General features: G+C 34.8%; 1 pseudogene; it reads left to right on the forward strand.

Moving 5' to 3' along the window:
- The first annotated feature begins 8,362 nt into the window (after positions 1-8,362).
- Positions 8,363-10,302, forward strand: LOC120073560 (cytochrome b-c1 complex subunit 7-2, mitochondrial-like; annotated as a pseudogene).
- Positions 10,303-14,829: the final 4,527 nt, after the last annotated feature.

Consider the following 14,829-nt stretch of genomic DNA (forward strand, 5'->3'; position numbering starts at 1 on the left):
TGACGCCAAATATTAAAGTTTATATTATAAAAAATAAGTAAATCTAACTCTTTCAAGATGTTTATTTAATAATGTAAATAAAAATTTCAATTTTTTATTTTTTAAAATATCCTAATATTATCTATTAATATCAACAATTTATCGATATTTCCATTGTTATTTTTATAAAATTGAGATATCTATTTTTTTTTTTTTTTTGACATTTATGTTTTAAACTTTAGTCACCAAAGGAGTTAGTAAAATCGAACATAAATTATTGAATGTGATTTCTGCCGTATGTAATTGTTATTCCTTGATCTTTGCACATATATGATCTTATGTAATTGAACCATATCTAAGTCATTAATTTTATTAATGTTAATTTTATGCATTTTAAAATAATAATAATAATAATAAGATTACAAGATTTGTTACTGATTTTTTTTAATAACGTCTACTAAATCTATATATTTATAATGCTTCATTAATAAGTCTTTTGACTTTAAAAACTGTGTATCCATAATCCACAACTTTATATGAATTTTCAATAAATCCTTATATTTTCCATTTCCTTCCCAACAAATTTTTTGACAAAAAATACCATTAGCTTAATGCTTACTCTATCAAAAGGTTAAATTTGTCCTAAATTAACTCAACATTTATTTCTTAGATGTAGTTAGATGCTACATAAATATTAAAGTTTTAAATTTAGCATGATGACTAATTAAATAGACACAAAACTTGCAAAACTTGAACATCTATAAGCCTACTAAAATCTGTTTAAATTAGAGTTGTTTATAGACACAATCCTAAAAATCTAGAAACAATAATTTCTAATTTAACTTAGTATTATCTGTTAATAAGTTGGTTCTTAAATTTTTTTCAAAATGCTAACTGAATTTTAAGGAAGAAATATAGGTTTTCAAAAAAAAGAAAAAGAAAAAGACTAGAAAGAAAATTGGCTAAAATCAAAATGAAGTTATGTATTTAAAAAAAAAAAATGTGTGGGTGGAAATCAATTTTTTATCTAAATAATTTTTCTTTTTTAAAATAGAAAATAGAAAATTACAAGAGATAAATGGAGAATTTTCTATTATATATTGTAATTGTTTTAAATGGCAAAATTGCTAAAAATATTTTCAAATATATATCAACTCATTGTTTGACCCACCAACTTTAAATGTCGGTGGAGTTTAGTTGGTATATTTTACCAACTCACCTTAACTCTCCCTTCTTCCAATGTTTTCAATAGCTCCACCAATCGGCCACTGTCACACTCTAGGAGCTAACTCCTGTCTAACTCTTGTCTCTGACAATCACCTCCGATGAAAACTCTAGCGACAAAAATCCAAACTCCAACAACCGCCTCCGATGACAGCTCCAACGACCAACTTCTGGCTCTGACAACCTTCACACAACCAACTCATAAAACCAATTTTAGGCTTCAAAAACCACCTCTGGTGACCCAACTCCAACAACCACATTTTTACTACCAACTTTGATGACCAATTTCAAGCTCCGACAACCAACTTTGATGACCAACTCTAACAACCATCTTCATAGGCTCCAACAATCACCTCTGACGAAAATCACCTTTGATGACCACCTTTGAGTGAGCAACTCTGACAACCAACTCGGGGCTTCGACAACCACCTCCGATGACAAACTCTGACAACCAACTCTAATACTACCTTCATGTGACTAACTTCGAGCTTCGACTACAAACTCCAGCGAAAACTATCTTCGATGATCAACTTTGACGACCACCTTCACGTCAACCAACTCTCAGCTTCGTAAACCACCTCATGACAAACTTTGACAACCAACTCCAATACCACCTTTATGTGATGAACTTTAGGCTCCGGCAACCACCTTCGACTACAAACTCTAGTGAAAATCATCTTCAATAATCAACTTCGACAACCACTTCCTGAAGGAACTTTTAAACAAGAGAACCAATGAGTGGAAGTAGATCGTTCGAACCCCATTGTAAAAGAACATGAATATTTACAATCCAACAGAATAGTTATGCATTAAGTCTTTAAATTACAGCATGCTTCAAGAAGAGAATACAAGAGATCGAGTGAACATACCCTTGAAGAACCTTTTCTTCTCGTACTTCCTCAATCCAACAGCATAAATGCTCAACAGCACAAATGCAATGCCTCTGGAATAACCTTGAACACAATCGAGTAACACTCGACCCTCGACCTTCAAACAGCAAGTAGACACTACCATGAGGCTACCTTGGTATTCTTGGTGTGAGAATTCAGGAGTTGTGGGCTCTGTATGGATTTGGTAGAGGGAAGGAGGAATTGAACGATCGTGTAGACAATCGAGTAAGTGGGAGAAGACAGGAGTCTATCGTGTAGACTTCAGTACTCGATCATTTAGTGGCGAGCAACTATCGTATAGAAAAACTCGATGCACGATCGTTTACTCTCTCAAGGCTATCGTATAGCTTTTTCTTTATACATGTTCAATTATGAAAAAATGAAAACGGTTTTCATTTTATCCATCAGTTACCATAATTGATTACAATTTCCCACTAAGTCGGTTATTAGGAAAAAAAATTGAAACCAATTATCTCATAATTGATTTAATTATAAATAAATATTATATTTATAACCTATAACTTTAATATCACATCTCATGCAATATATAAATCATAGTTCTTTTTCTCCTATATGGCATTCAATATAAATTTCTCCAATTAATGTATCTAATACATCAAATCATTTATATCACATATAATTCAATCAACTTAATTATATCATATATAATCAAATTCCCTCTTGTTAATTTGAACACTTTAAATCAACCCAAAAACTAATTCTCAACATGAATCCATTGAGCTACCAAGGAGACCTTATGGACCTGTAACTTGAAACTCCAACAGTACGTGAATAATTGACTAAACTCTTTAATCACGATATCCACCATCAGTTAACTATCGGGTACTCCACTAAAGACTGACAGTTGCACTCTTCGCACTACAGATATATTTTTATGTCCATCGGATATAACCAATCAATAGTACCATGACCCTTCACAAATCGGTCATAAGTACAGTTGGCCCAATTTACCGTTTTGCTTCTGTAGTTACATCTAACTTCTTAAGTACCACTGATTCCTCTAATGAGCAATACATCATAGTCTTACTATGAGTAAACCCTTCTTGGGCCAAGAGAATGTGTGACGCCACATTGTTCAAGCCCCGAAATCAGCCCTTAAGGGAGTAATTTATCTACTTACCCCTACTTCGGGGAAGGAGTGAATTCTGTCTTGTGTAGCTGAGTTCTCAACTCTCCAATCAGACGAATCCCCTGAAGGAGCTCTTGTTCAAGAGTACCTACAAGCGGAAGTGGATCTTTCCAATTCATTGTGACAGAATTACCACATGTACATTCAAACATACTAAAATGAATTCATAATGCTAAAGAGATCGAGAGATCATACCAGTTGAAGACTTCTTCTTCACAGCAATTCTAAAGCCCAACCGTTTACCTCGAACAGTCTCCACACGAACAGTAGAAAACGAAGATGACATCACCACTCAGAGCCCTCAGTATTCTTGGAGTGAGAATCCAAAGTGTGGGCTTTGTTCGGATTTGGTAGAGGGGAGGAGGAAGAGAGAACGTACACAACGATCAAGTAAGTGGGAGATGAGTTTGTCTATCGTATAGAGTTTGTCTATCGTATAGACAAGATGCTTGATCGTTTAGGTGAAGTATACGATCGTGTAGGAAAAGGTAAGTGATTGTCTAAACGATCGTGTAGGAAAAAGGTAAGCGATCGTCTAAATGATTGTGTAGGAAAAACTAAGCGATCGTCTATACGATTGTTTAGTAAATATTAGGAGCTAAACGATCGCTTAGGAAAAGGTAAATGGTCGTTTAGTAAATAGCACGCGAAGGTGTAATCAGTAAGCGATCGCTTAGAAATATCGTATAGGTAAGCGATCATGCAGGCACTATCGTATAAGCACTGATTTTCTAAGTGATGACACACTCTTTAACAAAATGTCTGCACATCTCATGCTTAACACACCGTGAACTATTTATGCGTCTCAAAGTGATCTTTCAACTCACTCATCCGTTATTAAAACATAAGAGACACCTTCTCATTTCCCTTTTAACCTTCCAATGAATGTGATCTCATCATATTTATAACATATAAATTAATATTATATATTAATTATAGTATTTTTCCTCCACTAGATATAAATCATATTTATATCCAATTTCCTCCAAATTAATGTATCTCATATACAAAATTAATTATATCATATATAATTAACTAGTTCAATTATATCATATATAATCGAACTTCCACTAATCAATTTGAACATTTCAAACTGACCCAAAACTTGACTCTCAACTTGTATCCAAGCTACCAAGAGGACTTTATGGACCTAAGGCTCGAAGCTCCAACGGTACGTGAATAACTGACTAAACTCTTTAGTTATGATATCCATCATTCGTTAACTGTCAGACATTCCACTAAAGACCGATAGTTGAACTCTTCTTACCATAGATATATTTCTATGTCCATTGGATATAACCAATCATCAGTACGATGACCCTTCACAGATGCTCGTAATTACAGCAGGCCAATTTACCGTTTTGCCCCTGTAATTACATCTTTCTCCTTAAGTACCACTGATCACTCTAGTGAACAATACAACATAGTCCTACTATGTGTGAACACCTTTTGGGCCATGAGAAGATGCGTAGAACTACATCGTTCAAGTCCCGGGATCAATTTTTAAGAGAGTAATCTATCTACTTACCCCTGCTTTGGAGAATGAGTGAACTCCATCTTGTAAAGCTGAGTTCCCAGCTCCCAAATCAGACGAATCCCCAAAGTGGTAGGTTTGAGTCGACGCTCTGGCCACCACACTCATGCAAATCAAAAGACCGTCCTCAATGGCAGGAGTTCCTAACTCACTCAGGATTGAGGTCATATTACCTATAGTCATTATAGGAAGTGAAGTCTCAGTCATGAACGGAGTTATATGACGAGACATTAACACTTCGAGGTCAGGTCTTATACAAACTCGTTGTATAGAATACCCCCGCTCGCATGTCCATAACACGAATGATCAGGATCAGACCATCTGTGACAAGTCACAACACTTGTAACAATTCCATAAAGCAGGCCGCATCCGTAGTGTTACTAGGATAAGGTTTCCCTCTTATATCCATATACTACAGACTCTTTTGGTTGTCACTTAAGACATGATCCATTTGTATGTCACTACATACATACTTAAGTTACATAAAGACAACCAAGGATATTAAGTTTATTAGTTTATGGTAAAATAAAAAAAAAAATTAAATTTGGTAGGACATGGACTTGTGTCATGAAATTTTCTAAGATTGTACTTGTGGAGGTGTCCAGTATTCCAAAATTTAGGAAGAAGATCGTGTATATGATTTCCTATCTGGTTTGAACTCCAAATTCGATGTAGTGCGAGGCAGTATACTAGGACAAAAACCTATACCTTCTCTTATGGAAGTGTGTTATGAGGTTCGCCTTGAGGAAGATAGATCTAGTGCTATGAACATCACAACTGTGTCTACTACTAATTCAGCTGCTTTTAGTGTGAAAATATCTAGTAATGATGGTGACAAACAAAATAGGAAATAGACTCCAGTGTGTGAACATTACAAAAAAGGAATAGTGCTGGAAATTACATGGCAGACCATCGAATGGTAGACGACCTCCAAATGACAAGCCCAATCCTGGTCAGACTCTTATGAGTGAATCTACAAGTACTTCTTAGCCACAACCTCGGATGAATTTTCAAAATGACTCTGTTATCTCTTCCCTTGGGGCAATAACTCATTAGGTATATCACAGTCCTTAAGTCTCCTAAGTATAACTGATAATAATCCATGGATATTTGATTCATGGGCTACAGATCATTTAACTAGGTCGTCTAATAACTTTTTATCGTATCTTCCATGTGCAAGTAATGAAAAGATCAGAATTGCAGATGGGCTTTTGCTTCTATTGCGAACAAGGGTCATATTTCTCCTTTCCATGGTTTAACTTTACAGAATGTGTTGCATGTACCTAAAATATCTTAAAATATCTTATCTATTGGTAAGATAACCAAAGATCTCAATTTTCAAGTTGCCCCCCCACTGGATTATATTTTCTTTTAGGACTTGAGCATGAGGAGGACTTGAGCTTTACTTCCTTGATGGTGATGCTTTTTCTAGGAATATCTATAGAGCTAGTTTGTTATCTTCTTATTTTTCAACTTTAGAAAAAGATTGTATGTTGTGGCATTTTCGCCTTGGTCATCCAAATTTCCAATATATGAAATTTTTATTTCCTCATTTATTTAATAAAGTTGATGTCTCTTCTTTGTCACGTGATGTGTGTGTTGGATTGTATGTCCTAAAACTTGTAGTTTGTAAACAGTAAACATATATGAAGTTTATTCAGACAAATGTTGTTGAATGAAAATGAATTGATAACTCTAAATATAATACACTACAAACCCTTGGCTATTGTAATGAATACTTGGACTCTATGTGGAGACATAAACTGGATCAAGTTCAAGTAAAATAGCCTAAACAGTCTATAGTATTGAGGATGATGCCCTAAACTCTCATTGGTTCCTATAGTTTGTAAACACTATATTGAACAAATATTTGTGATGTAATAATATATGATATTTTTCTTCATTGTTGTCTATGAAACATTTGATGTTTTATTTGCTTTACCACAAACCAATAAACTAAGATCCCTGATTGTTGTTGTAACTTAAGCATGTATGTGGAGATATACAGGTGGACCATGCCTTAAGTGATAACCAAAATGGTCTGTAGTATATGAATATAGGAAGGAAACCTTATCCTGGTGACACTACGAATGCGACCCGTTTGTAAAAGAGTTACAAGTGTTATGACTTGCTACAGATGGTCTGATCCTGACCATTTATATGGAGACATGCGAATGAGGCCGTCCTATACAAAGAAGTTTGTATAAGACCAGACCACGAAGTGTTATAGTCTCGTTATATAACACCGTTCATGACAGAGACTTCACTTCACTAGGATGATCATAGGTAACATGACCTTAATCCTAAGTGAGTTGGGAACTCCTGCCTTTGAAGGCGGTCATTTGATTTGTATGAGTGCGAGTGGCCAGATTGCCGATTTAAACTTACCACTTTGGAGATTCGTCTGATTTGGGAGCTAGGAACTCAACTACACAAGATGGAATTCACTTCTTCCCCGAAGCAAGGGTAAGTAGATAGATTGCTCCTTTAAGAGTTGATTCTGAGGCTTGAACGATGTGGCGCCGCACACCTTCTCATGGCTCAAAAGGTGTCCACACAAAGTAGGACTATGTTGTATTGTTCATTAGAGGGATCAGTGGTAGTTAAAAAGTTAGATGTAACTACAGGAGCAAAACGGTAAATTGGCCCAACTGTACTTACGAGCATCTGTGAAGGGTTATCATACTGTTGACTGGTTATATCTGATGGACACAGAAATATATCTGTGGTGGGAAGAGTGCAGTTGTCGGTCTTTAGTGGAATGCCTTACAGTTAAAGGATGGTGGATCTCGTGGCTAAAGAGTTTAGTCAGCTATTCATGTACCGTTGGAGCTTCAAGCCACAAGTCTATCAGATCCCCTTGGTAGCTCAATGGATTCAAGTTGAGAATTAGTTTTTGGGTTAGTTTGAAGTGTTCAAATTGACAAGAGAGAGATTGATTATATATGATATAATTAAACTGGTCAATTATCATTACAAGAAATCTGGGCTTTGATGTCGGTTGGGAAAAATTAAAATAGATGTACAATGTCGGTTTCTTAAAAAAAAGGATCTTTAATGTCGGTTTTAAACCAACATTGTAGGTGTACCTATAATGTTGGTTTAAAACCGACATTGTAGGTCAATTTATTTTGTTTCCCTCTCTCCCATTTTCATTTCTCACGTTCCCCAATTATCAATAAAAAAAATTAAAAAACCAACATATATATTGTGTAAAATAAAAAAAAATGACCCTCAAATTAAATCCCCAATCTTCTTCTTCTTCTCCGTCCAAGCCCTTCCCACGTCGTCTTCCTCAATTGCACATTCCCTGGCCAAGACCCTTTCTCCAATCGCCTCACCGTCCATCGCCTAGCGTCGCCAGTGAGCCTTCTCTTTCTCTCTCCCCTGTCAAACTCTCTCTTTAACCCATGAAAAAGTAGATCCACCACCTGAAGTTCCGATCTTTCTTTCTTTCTCTCTCACTCTCACCAATCTGCAAGCCATACGCCAGATCTAGCCGTTGTGCAGCTCATGTTCATAGATTGAGTTTGTCCATGCCTGAAGTTCATGTTCATTAACCAATCTTGTTCTGACAGAAAAATCAAAGAGTAAATTTTTCCGGAGGAAGAAAGGAGAAAGATCGAAATGGCATCCTTTTTGCAGTCCTTCATCGACCAAAAGAAGAAGATTGGGGATTCATCGCCAGATCGACCCAATGCCTCCGTAATTATGGTAATTGAAACCCTAATCATTTCTTTTTCTATGGCGTTGATTTCGAATTTTGTTCCGTGGAGATTGATTTTGGGTTGTGTTACTATGTTAGGTCTTCAATTCGATCTGTATGATCCATATTATGATATTGATGTGAATGAGGCTTTGAATCGACTCCCCAGGGAAGTTGTTGATGCGGGCAATCAGCATTTGAAGCAGACCATGGACCTTTTCATGAAGCATTAGTACCTTCCTGATGATCTTAGATCGGTTCGAGCCTCGCCGAAAAAACAAAAATGTGTTATATGTTTATCATAACCGAATAATCTTCAGTTTTATTTCTGTATTCAACATGCTCTTAATATAATTGTTGAGCGTGCAATATTCTGGAAATCTAGTATTTTTTTATGGTTAAATTTCTATAATTTTTCATGGTCATTGGGAACTAACTCTTGATTGTATTGGGTTTTGTTGTTTTTCCCCAATTAAGCACAGGATGTTGAATTCTAAATACTAGTTAGATGGTTATTAATTTGAATTATTTCATTCTTTTGGCAGGTCATGCAAACACCACTCAGGAGCTATATCCAGGATATGCTGGCACTTGTAAGTCTTTCCATTATTTCATATCTCCCGCTTTATTATTTAAAGTGAAAAAAAAATTGTGGTAAAAAAAGAGTGAAAAATGTCTGGTCGTGTTCATGGAAATGAAGAAGCTGCTCTATATCGTAGTGTCAATCATGGTTCTTAGAGTTTTGTATCTTATGACCTGTATTTGGGAGTTATTGATTTTGATATTATTTACCGTCTGTTAGCCTAGATGGTATCTTACTATGTACTTGCATTATAGTTGAATTGTTTATCTAGTGTAGTTCTAATTTTATTGAATTCCCCTTCAAGGTTTCTCATTCCATCCTCTGTTGTCTTTTTCATGATTTCAGGTTTCATGATCTAGATAGATATCAGCTTTTGGGTAATATATGTATGAATCCTGGATATGTTTTCTTTTAAAGCAAATAAATGACTTGCGTAGGCCTTTGTTTGTGGTTGAATTCTTGATTTGTTCTGATTGTAACATTATACAATTTTATACGAGTGATTTTCATGCACTACCAATAGATCTTCACTGTTAATCCTAATTCTTATATTATTTTCAAAAACATTATACGAGCGAAATTGCTTTATCACATGTAAATAAAGTAAAATGTGTGGCAGTAATTTTTTTATTTTTTTTTTGGTTTGATTAATCTGGATTCTTTGATTTTTATTTACTGGCGAGTATGGAAGGAAGGCTAAATAAAAATAAGATAGAGCAAGGTTGATGATTTGATGACCAGTGCGAATTAACATGCTCAATTGTTCTACTCGTTGTGTCAAATTGTTTAATATTAATGTCTCGGCTTAGGTGAATAAAATTTGTGTTAATTTAAACTGTGTAGTAGCAGGAAGTAGGGCCGCATGATGCTGCATATGCGTGTTACAACTCCTTTGATTTCTTGGAATACTACTTAGTGAATAATTGTGAGGATTGTGTGTGGCACATCCTACCATTGCTTTCTACTTGATGTCGACCAATCTTATTCTGCCAAATTTCATCCGATGTCTTGCTAGACTGTTGGTACATAGCTTCTTTAGCATTTTCCTTTTGAACTTTAAGGTAAATGACTTTGTTTAGTAATTAAACAATCTCATTTAGTATTGATCTTTGTTGATATTTATCTTTATTAAACCGGAGAAAGCTGAATGAATGAAGCTAAAGGTAATTTTTTTCCCGCTTTGGGTATGTTTTGCAGGTAAAAAAGGATAGAGCAGAACGTGAGGCATTGGGATAAATTCAGAAAATGCTTCTAGTTATATTGAAGAAGGAGCTAGCCATGCCATTGTTACTTCAATTTCTTTCCTTTTATCTATTTACGATGATATTGCTTAATGTATTGCCTGAAATGGAGGTAGTGTAACATGATTTTGAAATTCTGGAATACTGAACCTTGTTGAGCTATTGTAGTACTTGAATATAGAAGATAATAAAGATTTCATTTGGTCTTAAGCAAACTATTTTCGAACTGCCCATAATGGCTTTAAATGTTGTATGTTTCTTGGTTCTGTCACAGTATGTGTTTAACAATGGACAAATGGATCTTACAAGGCTTAAAGATCTTGTTCACATTGTTGGGGACAAAGGCTTGTGTTGTATCTTAGTTGTAGAAAAGAGGTACTTCTTTTTGTGTTATTGTTGTTGAGTTTAAAAGCTGTCATGATTGATTAATATCCTAAGTTATGGTTAACCCTTTAGATATAAAAAGTCACCCAAAGTCATCTGCATTGAAACGAACAAAACATCTTGCAGCTTAGGGCTTCACTAACATTTGTCTATGCTCATGCATTGATTAACATTTAGTTTCAATTTAGGAAGGTAAAATGCAATTGTGACAGATAGATGGCAGAAGTTCAGTGATGTATTTCTGTGTTTTATTTGCTTTAAGTTACATACAATTTGAATCTAATTCGTCTTTAAAATCTTGTTTAGATAATCTAAGATTGACCCTCGATAGCATCTTTTAGTTGGAGATGTTTTTTATGGTTTCATTTGCTTGAAGTCTCGTATCCATTGGTCTGCTTTTTAGATGCTTGAAGTTTTGGTGTTGCTTTAGGGGGCTTTTTACTTTTTAGTTATATGGATAATGTAAAACTTTTTAGTTAAATATGCTAGCCTCGTACATAAATTATTTATTTTTTATATAGTGTTATCTTTAATTTAATAAATGGACATAAACTTATGTTGAATTTTATCTTCTTTTTTTTTTCCTTTTTGTAGTTCAATACAAAAGATGCATATACGCAAGGAGAGATCGACGTAATTCAGACCGAATGGGCAAGTTTTGTTGGCCGATTTGTGTAAGGATGTAATTCTTCTTTTTTGTCTCAATAGAATGTAAATGCTAGCTTAGAATGAATGTAAATTTATCTCACCATGATCTTTGGGAATGAAATTAGCACTAATATGATATTTGTGAATGAGAGAAATGATGGCTTAATGTAAGTATTCTATGAAAGTCTGGTTTTGGTATTGTGATTCTTGTTTATGGATAAATTCATAGGTAGAAGACATGATCTGTTTATTATTGGAAGCTATATTCATGGTATTGTGATTCTTGTTTATTCATGGAATTAGTACTAATTGATATTTGTGAATGAGAGAAATGATGGCTTTGGTGTAAGTTGTATTTTATGAAAGTCTGGTTCTGGTATTGTTTTGCAAATTTTGGTGGATAAATTCATAGGTGGAAGACAAATATTGATGAGTATATGTAATGGATTGGAAATATTGATTCTTGTTTGTAGATAAATTCATAGGTGGAAGACAAATATTGATGGACTCGCCATGCAAATTTTTTTTATACTTTTTAATATAAAACACGGACATTTCCTGACCCAACACGAGACATATAATGTCGTTTTTAACTTATTTGACCAAAAAAATGGATTCGACAAAAAAATTTCAAAAACAAAAAAAACGGACAGATTCAGGCTTCAATATCGGTTAAGAATTTTTTTACAAAAAAAAAAACAGGCTTACCGACATTAAAGACCTTTAATCACTAAAGACCTTTAATGTCGGTTACAACCGACATTAAAGACCTTCAATGTCGAGACCTTTAATGTCAGTTACAACCGATTAAAGACCTTTAATGTCGGTTGCAACCGACATTGAAGGCTGTGTTATTGGTGTTATTGAAGCCCTCCAATGTCGGTTTAAAACCGACATTAAAGGCAATCGACATTAAAAAGCTTTAATAATACTATCTTTAATGTCGATTGCCAACTGACATTAAAATCCGAATTTCTTCTAGTGTATATATGTTATAATTGACATGATGTATGAGATACATTAATTGGAGGAAAATGACATAAATATGATTATATCTAGTAGAGGAGAAAATGACTATGGTTATATGTTGCATATGATGTGATATTAAAACTATAGGTTATAAATATAATATGATTATATTTATTTTTAATTAAACAATTATGAGATAATTGTTGGTGGTTTTCTCCATAACCATATGTGGAAGTGGGAGGTTACATTCAGTTTTCGTAACTGAAGGATAAAATGAAAATAGTTTTCATTTTGCAAAGAGATAGGACAATCGTTTCACGAATCGTACACTGCCCATCGTCTAGGTAACGAAAATATACATGATAGGTTAATTTATCCTAAACGATCGGGTACACGCACAGTCGACCTAAACGATCGTATAGCATTTTTTAAACGATCGCGCGTGAGAGCGAGATTTCCTAAACGATCAGCTCCGATTTACTAAATGATCGTGCACCCTTTGCTAAACGATCAAGCACCCGTCTATACGATAGACATAAAGTCTCTCCCACTTGCTTGGTCGGTGTAAACGATCGTAGTTTCGTCCTCCCCTCTAACAAATCCAACAGAGCCCACACCTCTTAGATTTTCACTCTGAGAATACTGAGGTTACTGAGTGGTGGTGTTCTTCTTGCTACCTGTTCATGTAGAAGACCGTGCGGTGGTGAGCGATAACGAGATTTGGTGGACGATAGCCTTGACGTGCACAACAACAACGAGAGTTACTGGTGTTGACGAGAGCGAAGGTTCAAGGGAAGTAAAGTTCTTCAAAGGTAAGTCTCTTGTCCTTTGTTATTTAAGTGTTAAAAGCATTCTCTAATTTGTTTGTAGATGCATAACTTGTTGTATGTTTGTGAATGCAGTATTTCTATCACAATGAATTTGGAACGATCTAGCTTCACTCATAGTATTATTTGATAAGAGTTCCTTCAATTGGTATCAGAGCCAGGTTCTGATATTCCAAATCCATTGTTGTATAGAATAACATTTACTTTCTCGGTGGATAAAGCATGTCTACACTCTGTTTAATTGTTAAATAGTTTTGTGGATGTGGGATAATGGAGTTTTCTGGGATGATGCCTCTGGTTATTTAATTCTTTTACATTCAAAGTTAATTATAAGGCCCCCTATGTTTTTGGGTGTATTAACTTGCTATCGGGTTTGTAAATTCAAAGTGTTTGAGTCTCTGTGAGTCACTCGTGATGAGGCTTCAAGGCAAGAAGTTATTGTGCTTCGAGGATGAAGACGACTAAGCATTGGTCGGGTCGTGTAAATGATGGGGTAAGCGATCGTTGAGTATGGGATACTCGGCAGCATGTTGACGCACGTGCACTAAACGATCGTGTAACTCAGTAAGCTTCATCGCTTAGTTCCTGACTAAGTAAATTTTTATTTTAACGTTTGTTCTATGATCGTCTAGACGATCGTGCCTCACAGTAATGTCGTCGTCTAAATGATTGTTTAGACTTGCAGGTTTCTATTTAGTGTGCTAAACGATCAAGTGCCTCATGCTTCATTGCATTATAAATGGTACTCGATCGTAGCCAAACGATCGTGGATACCCGACCAGTTTGCTAAACGATCAGAGAGGCTTCGCTCGGGTGGTTCAAGACCCAGTTCGTCTGTGAACCAGTTTGCTCGATGGAGTTAATGTAATAGATAAAATTTTATTTCCTATTTTTTAGGCTTAATCATCCCGGTAGTCTTTGGTGAATGTACTTAAATGTATGTTTGATTATATGTCATATGGTATGCCATATAGTTGAAATCCCACCTTAGGTTATACATTGGTCATGCATCATTTCTATATTGTAAGTGTTATGATTTAGAGTTTTCATGATTCAAATTACATAAGAGCATGCTCATGCATCATTAAATAAAAGTTATATTTATGCATGCACTAAGCATAAACGTGCACCATCTTTATATTATAAGTGTTATAGTATAAGGGTGTATGGAAGCATGTTTGCTTTGTTCATTACCAAATATATCAGAGTTATATATAGTAATGAATGGACATTGCATGAAGCATGACACATATGTTAAATTTATAAGTGTTATAAATACCTAGTTATGCATGGCAATGTGTATGGATTTTTGTTGTTTCTTTTATAAGAGTTATAAGGAAATTAGAACTAAAATCTATAAGAAAGAAATGCATGCGAACTTAGGCTTGAATCATGGTTTTAAAAGTGTTTTAAAACTTGGTGGAGATAGGCCTAAAATCACGATTCTAATGAGTTTAGCAACCTAAGGTTTAATCTTTTAATTAGTTTAATAGGATTAAATTGACTAATAAAAGATTAAGAGTGTAGCAAATCTATCTATAAGGGACATTTTATCTAAGGTGGATACTGTCTAGGCTGGAGTATTGAAGCTGACGAAAATGGAACACCCCTACCTAGGAACCTACCTGGAAAGATGAATTAGATAGATTTGATGCATGGATGCAAATTTTAGAATAGTTCGTTAAAGAGTCTAA

The sequence above is a fragment of the Benincasa hispida genome, chromosome 1 (genome assembly GCF_027475165.1).
Source record: "Benincasa hispida cultivar pf3 chromosome 1, pf3_genome.v1.1, whole genome shotgun sequence".
In the NCBI taxonomy this organism is placed as follows: Eukaryota; Viridiplantae; Streptophyta; class Magnoliopsida; order Cucurbitales; family Cucurbitaceae; genus Benincasa; species Benincasa hispida.